Source organism: Haemorhous mexicanus, chromosome 1 (assembly GCF_027477595.1).
Source record: "Haemorhous mexicanus isolate bHaeMex1 chromosome 1, bHaeMex1.pri, whole genome shotgun sequence".
Taxonomy (NCBI): Eukaryota; Metazoa; Chordata; class Aves; order Passeriformes; family Fringillidae; genus Haemorhous; species Haemorhous mexicanus.
Window position 1 is genome coordinate 95,073,573 of NC_082341.1, and position 11,011 is coordinate 95,084,583.

Here is an 11,011-nt window from a genome sequence, read left to right on the forward strand (position 1 = left end):
AGCTGGAAGCTGTGTCCTTAGGAAAGGATGGGATCCCAAAGGATGCCTAGTCTTACATGTGGCATGAATCTTCCTAACAGCCTCCCAGCAAATTCCTAGAGAAATCCCAGCACTGTGGAAGTCAAATGGCTTCAAAAAAAGGAGGGGTCTTTTTTCAGTCCTAAGCCAGACCTTTCATGGTTTTGTTAGTCAGGATGTTCAGAACAGAAATATTCTGCTTTGAGAACCTGGGCTTTGTTCTCTTACTGGGTCTGATGCTGTTTTGGTATACAAACATCATTTCTGCAGTATCCAGGAGAGATTTCCCTCCAATGACATTGGCAGATGTCACTGGTGGGTTTGCTGACTTGATGCTAGTAGAGAAAACCCACCCCTTATTTTTTCACCCCATGTAAAGACAGTGAGCATTTTAAAATGCAGTTTTTATGGCTATAATGTGCCAGCTGGACAAATATTCTGTTCCCTCTCCACTGACACCTTGCTGGGGATGAAGATTTGTTCTGTTTAGTTTGGTGAATAACTTGAAGAGGTGTGGGCTTCTTTGCTCACTGTTTTTTCTCATCTCCAAGACTTTTGTTGTGGCAACTGGTCTTTTGGAGCATGCACAATTTTGAATTACAGCAGTTATCAAGGGTTCAGGCTGCAAGGTCAGCTCACTGCTGAAGAACCAAACTGGTCTTTGGGTTTTCCTTAACTGGTTGAGAGCCAACCTCCTTTTTGTAGCAGAGGTGGTTGCTTGCAGGAAATAACTCACCAATAACTCAAAAATAACTTTTGAGAGCTTGCATCACTCTTTTCCACGCAGCACGTCCTCTGCTCCCAGTATTTCTCCCAGGCACTGGGAGAATAATTTCTTCTTTTCCGACCTTTTAAGTCTCCTTTCTCCCAGCAGACCCAAAAGAAGTTCAACACAATGTTCTGATACTCTGTGCTCTCCTTAAAATTCACAATGCTGACCAGCCAAGCAGCTGTACAAGGAATGAAACACAGAGCCTTGGTCCAGATCCTCAGGGCTGGGAAACGTGATAGTGGGATTTTTTGTAGTTGCAAACTCTTTCACTCCCAAGCTGCCTTCATGCTGCAGCTGTACGAGTGGTTTCAGGCTTCACTGTATAAACACTCTTGGTTTTTCTAATTGGAAAGGATTGTGATGAAAAGCTGAATGTTACAATGGCCTTTCACAGAAGCACAAATAACCTTTCAGAGGACAAGTAACACATGTCAGGATTGAAAAGCTGATGTGTTGTCCTTGTCCAGTCCCAGGTAAATGTAAAGGGTCCTAGCAAATGTGTCATCCTTTCCACTTGAAAAAAAAAAAAAAACCTTGTCCTTTTCCACCTGGCACTGAGCAAAACTGTAGCAATCCTTTGGTTTACCTTTCTGCTGAAGCAGACCAGATTATCAGCTGCTCCAAGCCCATCTTCTTTTATTTATATGCATTCACTAACTTTAGAGCCAAGGTCATCTCAAACCGTGTACAAAGAAACCTCTTCTGAAAGGAATTTCATTTCTTTGAGCCCAGAGTTGTGGTTTTGAAGGGTTTCTGTCAAAACACAGGTAATAAACCTTCCAGCAAGCTCCCACAACCATGAAATTATTTCTTTCAAAATGAGACTCCTTTACTAAAAAAAAAAAAAAGAAAGAAAAAAATTAAAAAGCTCCAATCTCTAACAGTACAATATTTTTTTGAAGATTAAAAACTTGCTCATTAGAAATAGACAATCTAACAGGGCCCCCTAGTGATATCCCTATAGACAAGGCACAGCAAGGACCATGGCAGAACCCAGCCCAATCTCCAGCCTGCTCCCTGCAGATGAGGAAGAGCCAAGAAGGACAAGCTGATACCTGTGTTCCCAGGCTCTCTGGGGCCCCAGTCAGAAACTGGCCTCAGAGATCTCTTTACAATGTCTTGGCTCAAACAGAGCCCCTGGTCTGGATGGACTAATGCTGTTTCTAGGGAGAGGAAACCAATCATGGGTGTTATGAAAGAGCCTGCACCTGAACCCACCTCCCAAAGCTCAAGATAACACCTTCTCTGGAAAGGAAGAGCACCACATTGTTCCGAGGCAAAACTGTGACGAAATCCAGGTGCTTTTATTCTTTCTTCCCTTTTCTTTTAAGGCTTTCTGGCAAACCATATAACCACTTTATTGCTTTTTGCTGCCTGATTTCCCTGTGCCTGTAAGGGCAGTGTAGTCAGCACACTGCAGGCTGCAGCTTTGCATGAAATGCTTGGCACTTAGCTATGCTTCAAGGAAAGCCCTTTATTTCTCCTATCAATTCCCCAGCAGCCAGATGCACTTCACCTCCTGACTCACAAAACTGTAAGTGTGACAGGATTCATGCCCAAGGAAGAAGCCTTGAGACAACAGAGTGAAAACATTGAGCAGATTCACTGGTTTCTCCTGGAACTCCCACATGGGCTGTTTAGCTTGACACTGTGGTTAGCTTTTGTTGGAATACAGGTGGGTAAAATCATCCTGGCTGCCCACTCTCAGCATGTATGGAAGGGCAGTCGTGAGCCCATTCAACGACTTAGATGAGGACAGACCACGAGGTCTTTGCAGAAGTTGGCAAATTGGCCTAAGAGATCTTCAATATGTATTTTCTGCCAGGAAAAAGCTAGGCCAGGTCAGCTGAGGCAATCTTCTTTTGGCAGCCCACTGTTTCCTGGGACTGTGGGAATGTGTGCATGTTTTCCAAGGAGCAAATTTGGTTTCAGTGATCATCTGATGGAGCCCACGCTTCATGTGCAAGCTGCCTTCTTCAATCACAACCAAGGACTTGCAGTGCCTAACCTGAGAGCTGGCAGGGGCTCTGCCAGGGGTTCCTACTGCTTTCACAGGTCATGGGGCTTTCTTTGGCAACAGGAGGAAGCCCTGATGACAGCTTTTCACATCATTATCAAGGAGGTTGATGAAAATTCATTCAGTTGTTCTTGTGCTGGCTGTTACATTCCTTTTCTCTATGACTCACAGTTCAAATAATAGCACAGGTCTGTGTGTGTCACATTTGCACAAAACTTGTAGATTTGTAAGTGCAAAGAGATATGTGCCCTGGGCTCTATTTGAACATGCTTTTACTTATGGGGAAATTGAAATTAAACAGTCTTCAGAGTTTCTTGTTCCACAAGAAGGTAGAACCCCAAAAAATGAGCAGTTTCACTCTGTGCTCTCTTTGTCTTGTTACCCTAATATTTGCAAAGGAGTATTATGTTTAATCAGACATTTTTCATTACTTAGAACAAAATCTCCACTAGTAAATATTTAAAGAGAATTTTTAATATTTTTTTTTTTTTAAACCTGAGTTTTGGTCCTAGAAAGACATGATAATATGTCTTCTGTTTCCCAATGCTGTGGAAAATGCACAGTCACCATCTGTTTTGTAGGACAGTGGAGCAGCAGAGATGATGCTGACTGATTCACCCAGGACTGGTTCAACAGCAGTGGCAGGCAAATGGCCAGGACTCTGACTCTGTGACCTGCTCGAGGAGCTGGAGCAAGACTCTGGGTTGTGAATGGAATGAGTCCCATCAGGTCCTCCTAAAGAATAACATTTTCCATGATCTCTGGAAAATCATGCATCTGGCCAGCTGTTGTCCAGCATGCTTCTCTTTTCTGTCTCTTGCATGTAGGAACTGCTGCATCTGGACTCTGGGATCTCAGAGTTACTTGAGCATGTCCAGGGTGTGCTGCAACCCTCGGGTGCCACGCAGCTGAAAACAAGCAGCAGTCACAACTTCTCCTCTTAAGGGTTTTACTGGGGCACCCAATACCCAACATTCACAACATTCTAAATACCAGTGTAGTAACCCAGATACATGATCCCAGATCAGCTTGAAATCTTTTGTATCAGAACAACATAAGCTGATTACTTTTTCCTCAATTCATCCAGGTTTATTTCTTCTAGGTAGAATTGCAAGAGCTGGATTTGATATTTAGCTGACTAAGTTCCACAAAGCCTGATGAGGCTAATGCAAAGGAGGTGCATGGGTTGTAATCATCCCTGCAGAATGAAAGATGGCAATGCGGCACGTCGCAACTATGAGAGGCAGGGAATCACCACATTTCTGGGGTCCTGTGCATCTCCCAGGCCCAAAAAGAGTCCAAGCAGTGGTTAAGACCTATAAATTCCAAATCAGTCAAGGACTTTGAGTGTGCTTCAAGTTAGCCAGGAAATGCTTCTCTTTCAGTGGTTTTACTCACAAACATCTCAGCTGTTTTTCAGTGTCAATAGGAGATATTGCTCCTGGACTGCTGCTGTTTATGTGGCAAGACAAAACCAAGCCATTTGTGCAAAGGGATGTTCTGCAGTGCTGCAGCTGCCACAGTGAAACTCTGGCTGCACCAGGAGAGACTGCACTGCATCGTGGGCTGTGCAGAGGAGAGTGAAGCATGAATGCCTGTGAGACATCTTGCCATTGTATCAAAATGAGCTACTGGACTTGAACACTTGGATTTAAAGCCATCCACTTTAAATTTCCTTTCTCTTGGAGCAGGCAGCTGTTCAGTGTCTGCCACAGCAGCACACCAGCCTTGCAGTAAGATGCCATGCTGTGGCTGCTGGTGGAAGGGCTGATGGACGTGTCCTGCTCTGCTGCAGGTGTGCTTGGTAACCCCAAAAAAGCAGCAAAGTCAGCAGCCAGCAATGTCTGGAACCTGGAGAGAGAACCTCCTGGACAGGGCACCTGGCTGGGTGTGAGGGGAAGCCAGGTGGGCAGCAATGGAGAGCTGTGGCTCCTCTTGGCTGAGGTGGAGTTTCCCCAAAGCTCCTGCCCTTTCACTCACCCTGTGCCTGTTCTTTCACTAGCAGCCAGAAAGGTCAAGCCTTGGGTATGGACACACACCAAGGCTTTCCTGCACTTGCCCCCACTGTCACAGCAAAGACTGGGGATGTTGCCTGCCACAGTCTGAAACTATTGGAGAGACACAGGTGCCATCAAAGCTCTCTTTGCTAATGGAGGGTGGTTTGTGCTTCTGTGTTGCCTTCTGAAAGAGGCTTGATTTGACACCCAAGGAGTTGCAAGAGTGTCATGCTGATTTCTTTCTGTTGCTGTGACACCTTGAAAATAGGCTAACAAAGTCACACAGATCTTGCCTCCTGTAGTCAAATTGTCAGGCTTTCTTGTAAAGCTGTACCTGCCATTTTATACAAGTCTGAATGACTTCATTAGGCTGAGAGGTCTTTCTGTGGCAATTATGCCAGGGAAATTGCAGGCTCTTCTTTGCATGTATGGCACAGTAGAGTTGTGGGGTAGGAAAGGATGTGCTATAGGTCACCCAGTAAGCTAAATGACTCCGGGCAGGCCACACCAGCCAAACCAGTATCATTTTACTCACAGTCCATCTGACCTGCTGCCCTGGGTACAACATCAGCTGGCTTTGTCACTCACATATTGCAGAGCTGCATCTTCTTTTCCAACATTTCCTGTGACACACCAGGGTTGTATTGCACAGAGAGGGAGCAGCCACAGATGAGGAACAGGGTATGAGCAGGAGGTCAGCAGCACTCACTGCTGCAGGAGCTTCTGCCCCAGCCCTAGCAGGGCTGAGTGACAAGTTTGCCCCAGGTAAACTGGGACATGGCTTCTCATAGGGCAGCTCTCACCCAGAATACATGGCTGGGTTTGCAAGCAGAGAGATTCAAAGGAAATAAACCCTTTGATGCAGCTTGTCCAACCCATTCTGAATGCATGTGTGTCTGTGAGGGTTGCTGGCTTTTCCTTTTTCTTCTCTTCAGATTGGTGTATGTGAAAATGGAAAAAACCCTCCAAGCCTAAACACAGTTAGCCTTAATATTCAAGAGATAAAATCCTGCCCCCACTCAAACCTGTGGGATGCTTTCAGCTTACTGAGGCCTCCCTGGCCCAGGGAGTCAGAGTGTTAAATGTGTGGCCAGTGAGAGCACACAGCACAGATCAATGTTCCTGATATTTCTCCCTGCTGCTGGCAGGTGTTGCCTCACATCCTCATCCTTGTGCCTGTGCAGATGAACCTGGCAGTGCTAATCAGAACCAGGATTTTGAAGGAGCTTGTGAAAAGGGACAGAGCTGTTTTTCCAGAGGAAGGAAACAACAGAAAATGAGCAATAATTCAGTGGTTTGACCTTGCACTGACTGCGAGTGGCCCTGACTCCCAGTGTTCAGAAGTGAAACATGAAAACCTTTTTTTTCCCACAGGTCACAGAGTAATTGCAAAGAAAAGAAACATCCTGCCAGCCTTAAGCAGGTGGGAAGATGTTCAGGCCACGGCTGCCACCCCCCTGCTACCATATCCAGTGGGCAGCCCCATCTGGAACAAGTCAGAGCAAAAGGGTTTGAAAGGGCTTGAAAATGTGTTTGTTTGGCAAAGAGACCCAGCTCCAGCAGTCACTGCAAGAGCTGCTCACCTGCAGGAGTCACACCCCTTGTGCTTCCTCCTCTCACTACAAGGTCATGTCCAGGACATAACCAAAGTTTTGATTTCTCAGGTAAAAATTAACGGGTTTTAATTTTTACTTTTACCTTTTCCCTTTTGGACTTTACCTGAAATGCTTTTACATGCTGCTTTTACAACACAGATATACAAAAGATAAAACAGTATAGGAAGAAAAAAATTATCAGGGATCTGGTCAAAATCACCTTTGTAGAAGCAAAGATCCAAATCAACACTGCTGCACACAGCAGTAAAAGATATTAGATGGTTGCATTTGATGGAAAAGTGTTTTCATTCAGCCATTCAACAGAGTCAAGTCCAATGTCAATAAAAGCAGTAATTCAGAAAATAATTTCCTTCACTATGTTTGGAAGCTGATGTGGACACTCATATAAATATGTGTGTGTCTGTGTTGACTCCATGTGTATGCCTCACACATCAGTACTTGATTTTATTACTGCCTTTCAGCTGCATATTAGCTCTTTGCTTCCTAATTAATCAGCATCTGCAAACGTCATGAACATGTTATTCATCTTTTCTAGTCTCCCATGCAGATGTTAAATGGGACCCACCCTGAAGGGGGTTCCTCCCTGAGAGCCTTTGCCATGTCCCTGATGCCCTGAGGACTTTGCCTTTACCAGGCAGATGGCTGAACCTCCCCTCTGGCCATCACCTTTGTGGGTGACAAAGAAAATCTCGCTCTCAAAGCAGCTTTCCCACATCTCTTCCTCAGCACCCTGGGCCCTCTGAGCCTTCCTGAGTCTGACAGAGCTTAGCATTAGAAGCTTTTGAGGCAGCATTGATGCTTACATTCTCTGAAGAGAGAACAGAGTGCATTTCAGTGCTTTTCTGGGTAGGGGTGTAAAGTTTGCTGCAGCTAGTCATTTAATTTGATTTCTTAAAAAACTTATGTTGTGTGCTGACACAACTACCACACCCAAGCAAGGTTATTCTTTTATATGGTCAGCACATAAAGCCACATGTCCTGGAGTAGCCTGTTTTAGAAAGGTGGTTCATATCAGCCCAACTTCTTGTGGAACTCACACACTTATCCTGTGACACCTTCAAATTCTGCCACAGCTGTATTGCTCAAAAGAAGATAAACAGAATTTGAATGATTAGCTAGATACCAGCTCACTTGTCTGATGAGCTACTTGAAAACCTTTCTATCTTCTGTAACATTTTGTTTCCTTTTAGATTTTTTGTTGTTTTGTTCTTGGTGATTATTTGGTTTTGTTTTGGTTTGGGTTTTTTTTTTTTTTTTCCACTGACAGATTGTCCAGAGATTGGTACTGAATTCTTTTTTAAAATATATTGTTATCTCTTCTGAAGAGATGTGCTCAATTCAGTACCTAGCATAATTTGGAAACAGTTCAAACTGCATGCCTTCAATGTGACAAAACATTTTGTCAGGTTTTCCACCTTTCTCCAGTGTCCTCTGGAATGCACCCAAAATAGCTCTGTGTCATCAGCAAATCTTGGAAATGGAACTCAATTTCAAACAGTGGGGAGCTGTTCATGGAGCTCGGAGTGTTCCTGCCTGCTTTTATTTCCAGCACTCATGTAATGTTTAATTGAGACCAATACAGCTTCATTTTTAAGCCAGTGTTTAGGTATTGATGCCAAACTGCGAGGGCCTCACAGAGCTCTGTTATCTTCTGTATCCATGAACCCTGGTCCCACCCAAAAGACTCAAATATTTCTTGAGTGGACACCATCTCCTGTGCTGCTGAACAAGCTGCTGGCACTGCCTTGCTCCTGGAGCCTGGTCTTCCTGTTGCATAAAACATTTGCAGATTTCAAAACCAGTTTAAGAAATATTTCTGTTATTTTTTCTAATCCTTAAACCAGTATCCTGGGGCTTTGCCTAGATTGCAAATATCAAAGAGCTGATTGAAACGCTCTGGGCTCTCCTGACCTCATAAGGAAAGCTCTGTAATCCTTTTGTTATGCAGGCATTCGTTTCTCCTGAGCTAAGATGATTTATGGACAGGAGAGGATAGTTTTGTGTGTGAAAAGCTGCATAGTTTCTTTCAGGAGGCAGAAGCTCCTTTGGGCCTTATCACGTGGATGATGGCTGGGTTTGTCACTGCAGCTTCACAACAGGGCTGCTGCTCATGGGCTGCAGTGGGGCTCTGCTGTCCATGCAGCCAGCAGCCTCCTGCTGGGATTGCCAGGTCTGACTGCCTCTGCAGGGCTGGACTGCCCAAATACACACGCCCTAGGTGTGGGGGGTGCAGCCAGAAGAGAGCCAGAAAAGCTGGTGTTTATGCTCAGGGAAGTCCCTGTTTGTTCCCAGGCAGGTGCAAGACTGTATGAAGCATCAAGGGTGGTGGCCTCCTTTCTCACTCTGTTTTCAGGAGCAGGCTGGAGCACGGCAGCTTTTGCCACTTGTCCCCAGGTCGGACAGGACTGTGGCAGGGAAAGAGCAGAGTGATGAGTGGTGCTCAGAAGTGCTAGCCAGGAAGGACCAACATTATCATTGCCCTGCAGTCCCCTTCCACAGGCATCAAGTGTTGCATGTTGAGCATCCCTATCCTAAAGAGGAATGTTCTGGATTGCAAGGCAGGATGTATTCTATTACCATCTGTATGGCAGTTGTCTAGGTGTTAAGTGGGCAATTTCCCCTTATCTCTCTCCCTGAGAGATCACAATCACTCCTCCCCCAACAGGGGGCATCCCGTGATAAGAGGCTATTGAATGTCACTGCATGGCTGATAAGAACTGTAACATCCCATTGTGAGATGCTCCGCCCAGAGGGAGGAGCCGAGCATTGCTATCCAGATATAATCAGGAGATTCTGACACACCAGCACAGCTTCTCCACTGGATTCACCAGAGGAACAGCAGCTGCTTCTGCTTCCACGGATCTGCGGAGGAAGAATCACCCTTTTTCTACAGGACCCCCTGCTCCAACAGAACCACACCTGACACCTCAGGAGGACTGCAGCCACTTTTCCAACTGGACTGCTGCCAGCACCCTGACCAACAGGGTGTCAGGTTGAGTTCTGACTCTGTCATTTTAGTGTACTGCATTGTTTTTATTTTATCATTTTATGTTTTATCCCCCCTTCCCTATTAAAGAACTGTTATTTCCTGCTCCCGTATTTTTTTGCCTGAGAGCCCCTTAATTTAAAATTCATAGCAATTTGGAGGGGTGGGGAGGGTTTGCATTCTTCATTTCAGGGGAAGCTCCTGCCTTCTTTAGCAGGCACCTGTCTTATCCAAACCAAGACAAGGAAATATCCCACTAGCAGCATTTTGGTGATTACAAAAAAAAGAAAAAGAAAAAAAAGGGAAAGTAAAGAAAAAAGGAAAAATGCAGCCTAGACCTGTGTGAAAATGCCAAGTAAATTAAGACCTCTCATCACAAGCAAAGCGGTCTTGACCCAGAGATTTTAATTTAATTTAATTTAATTTAATTCAATTAATTTCTGATTAACAGAAACTTTTAATATCTACTTTGGCTATTGAGGCAAAAAATAATGGGCTGATCAATAAAACAAACCCCAAGGGAAATGTCTTTGTTCCCTTTTCCCCAACAGTTCTCCTCCACCTTTCCGGGTCCCCACTTCCCTGCATGTTACTCTCAATCCCTCCCTGTCCCTTTGAGTGAGGTGACCCATGAGGTTGGGCTGGTGCACAGCAGGTTTTTTTCTGCTGATCCATGGCACCCACTGCTCCTCATCCTGTTGTGGGTCCTTCATGGGCTGCAGTCCCTCCAGGGTTCTCCTCAGCAAAGGGATCCCCTGCACAGCTGTGTGTCTCCAGCCCTACTGCCGGCCTCCCCTGTGTCATTTCCCCAACTTTTGGAAGTCACAGCAGTAAAGTGTTGTTGTCCCTCTGCTGTCCAAATTTATTCTCCTCCTGACGCATGAAGCCTTTTTTTTCAAATAAGGTTATGTCTCTTTTCCCTGAGCCACTGCAGTTTGTCCACGCTGGCCCAGGGCTTTTTCCCACATTACTGGTGGTCTTCAACTTTCTTTTAATGTTCCTTTTTCCAGGTTGAAATGCTAAATGTGTGAGATTTAAGCTCTCACTTTGACAATTCCTGGCTGAATAGTTCTTACTTTGACACACATCAAAACCTCTCCTTTTCAAGTATTCAAGGCACATTTTAGGTGTATGACTCCTAAATATCCTCTCTCAGGTTTATGTGAGAAATTTGTGGAGTGTGTGCTCAGCTGAAGGAGCACTTCTCTGGAGTTTACTGTTGAAATGAAAAGGTGTGGATGTTCTCTGGAAAATACAAATTGCTCAGCACGTAGAGCAGCACCCCTGAGTCACTGTGATGCAAAAATAGCTGCTCTCTCTTTTCCTCCGTTCCTCTTAAGGGACTCAAGACACAGCAGTTTGTTTATATTGATTAATTAGTAACTGTGCAGCTTACTACAGTTTGTGAACTAGCTATGAATGCTTAATCAAACAAGGCAAAGAACTGTAGCAGAGATAGATGCAAAATCCTCATGTAATACAAGGAATGATTTTTTTGGTAATGAGCTCACTGACAGAACCATGCTTTCTATCTACATCTAGAAATGGATAAAGAGCAATTTTCTTGGCCATTCAATAATGTAGGGAAGATACTGGCAACATGTC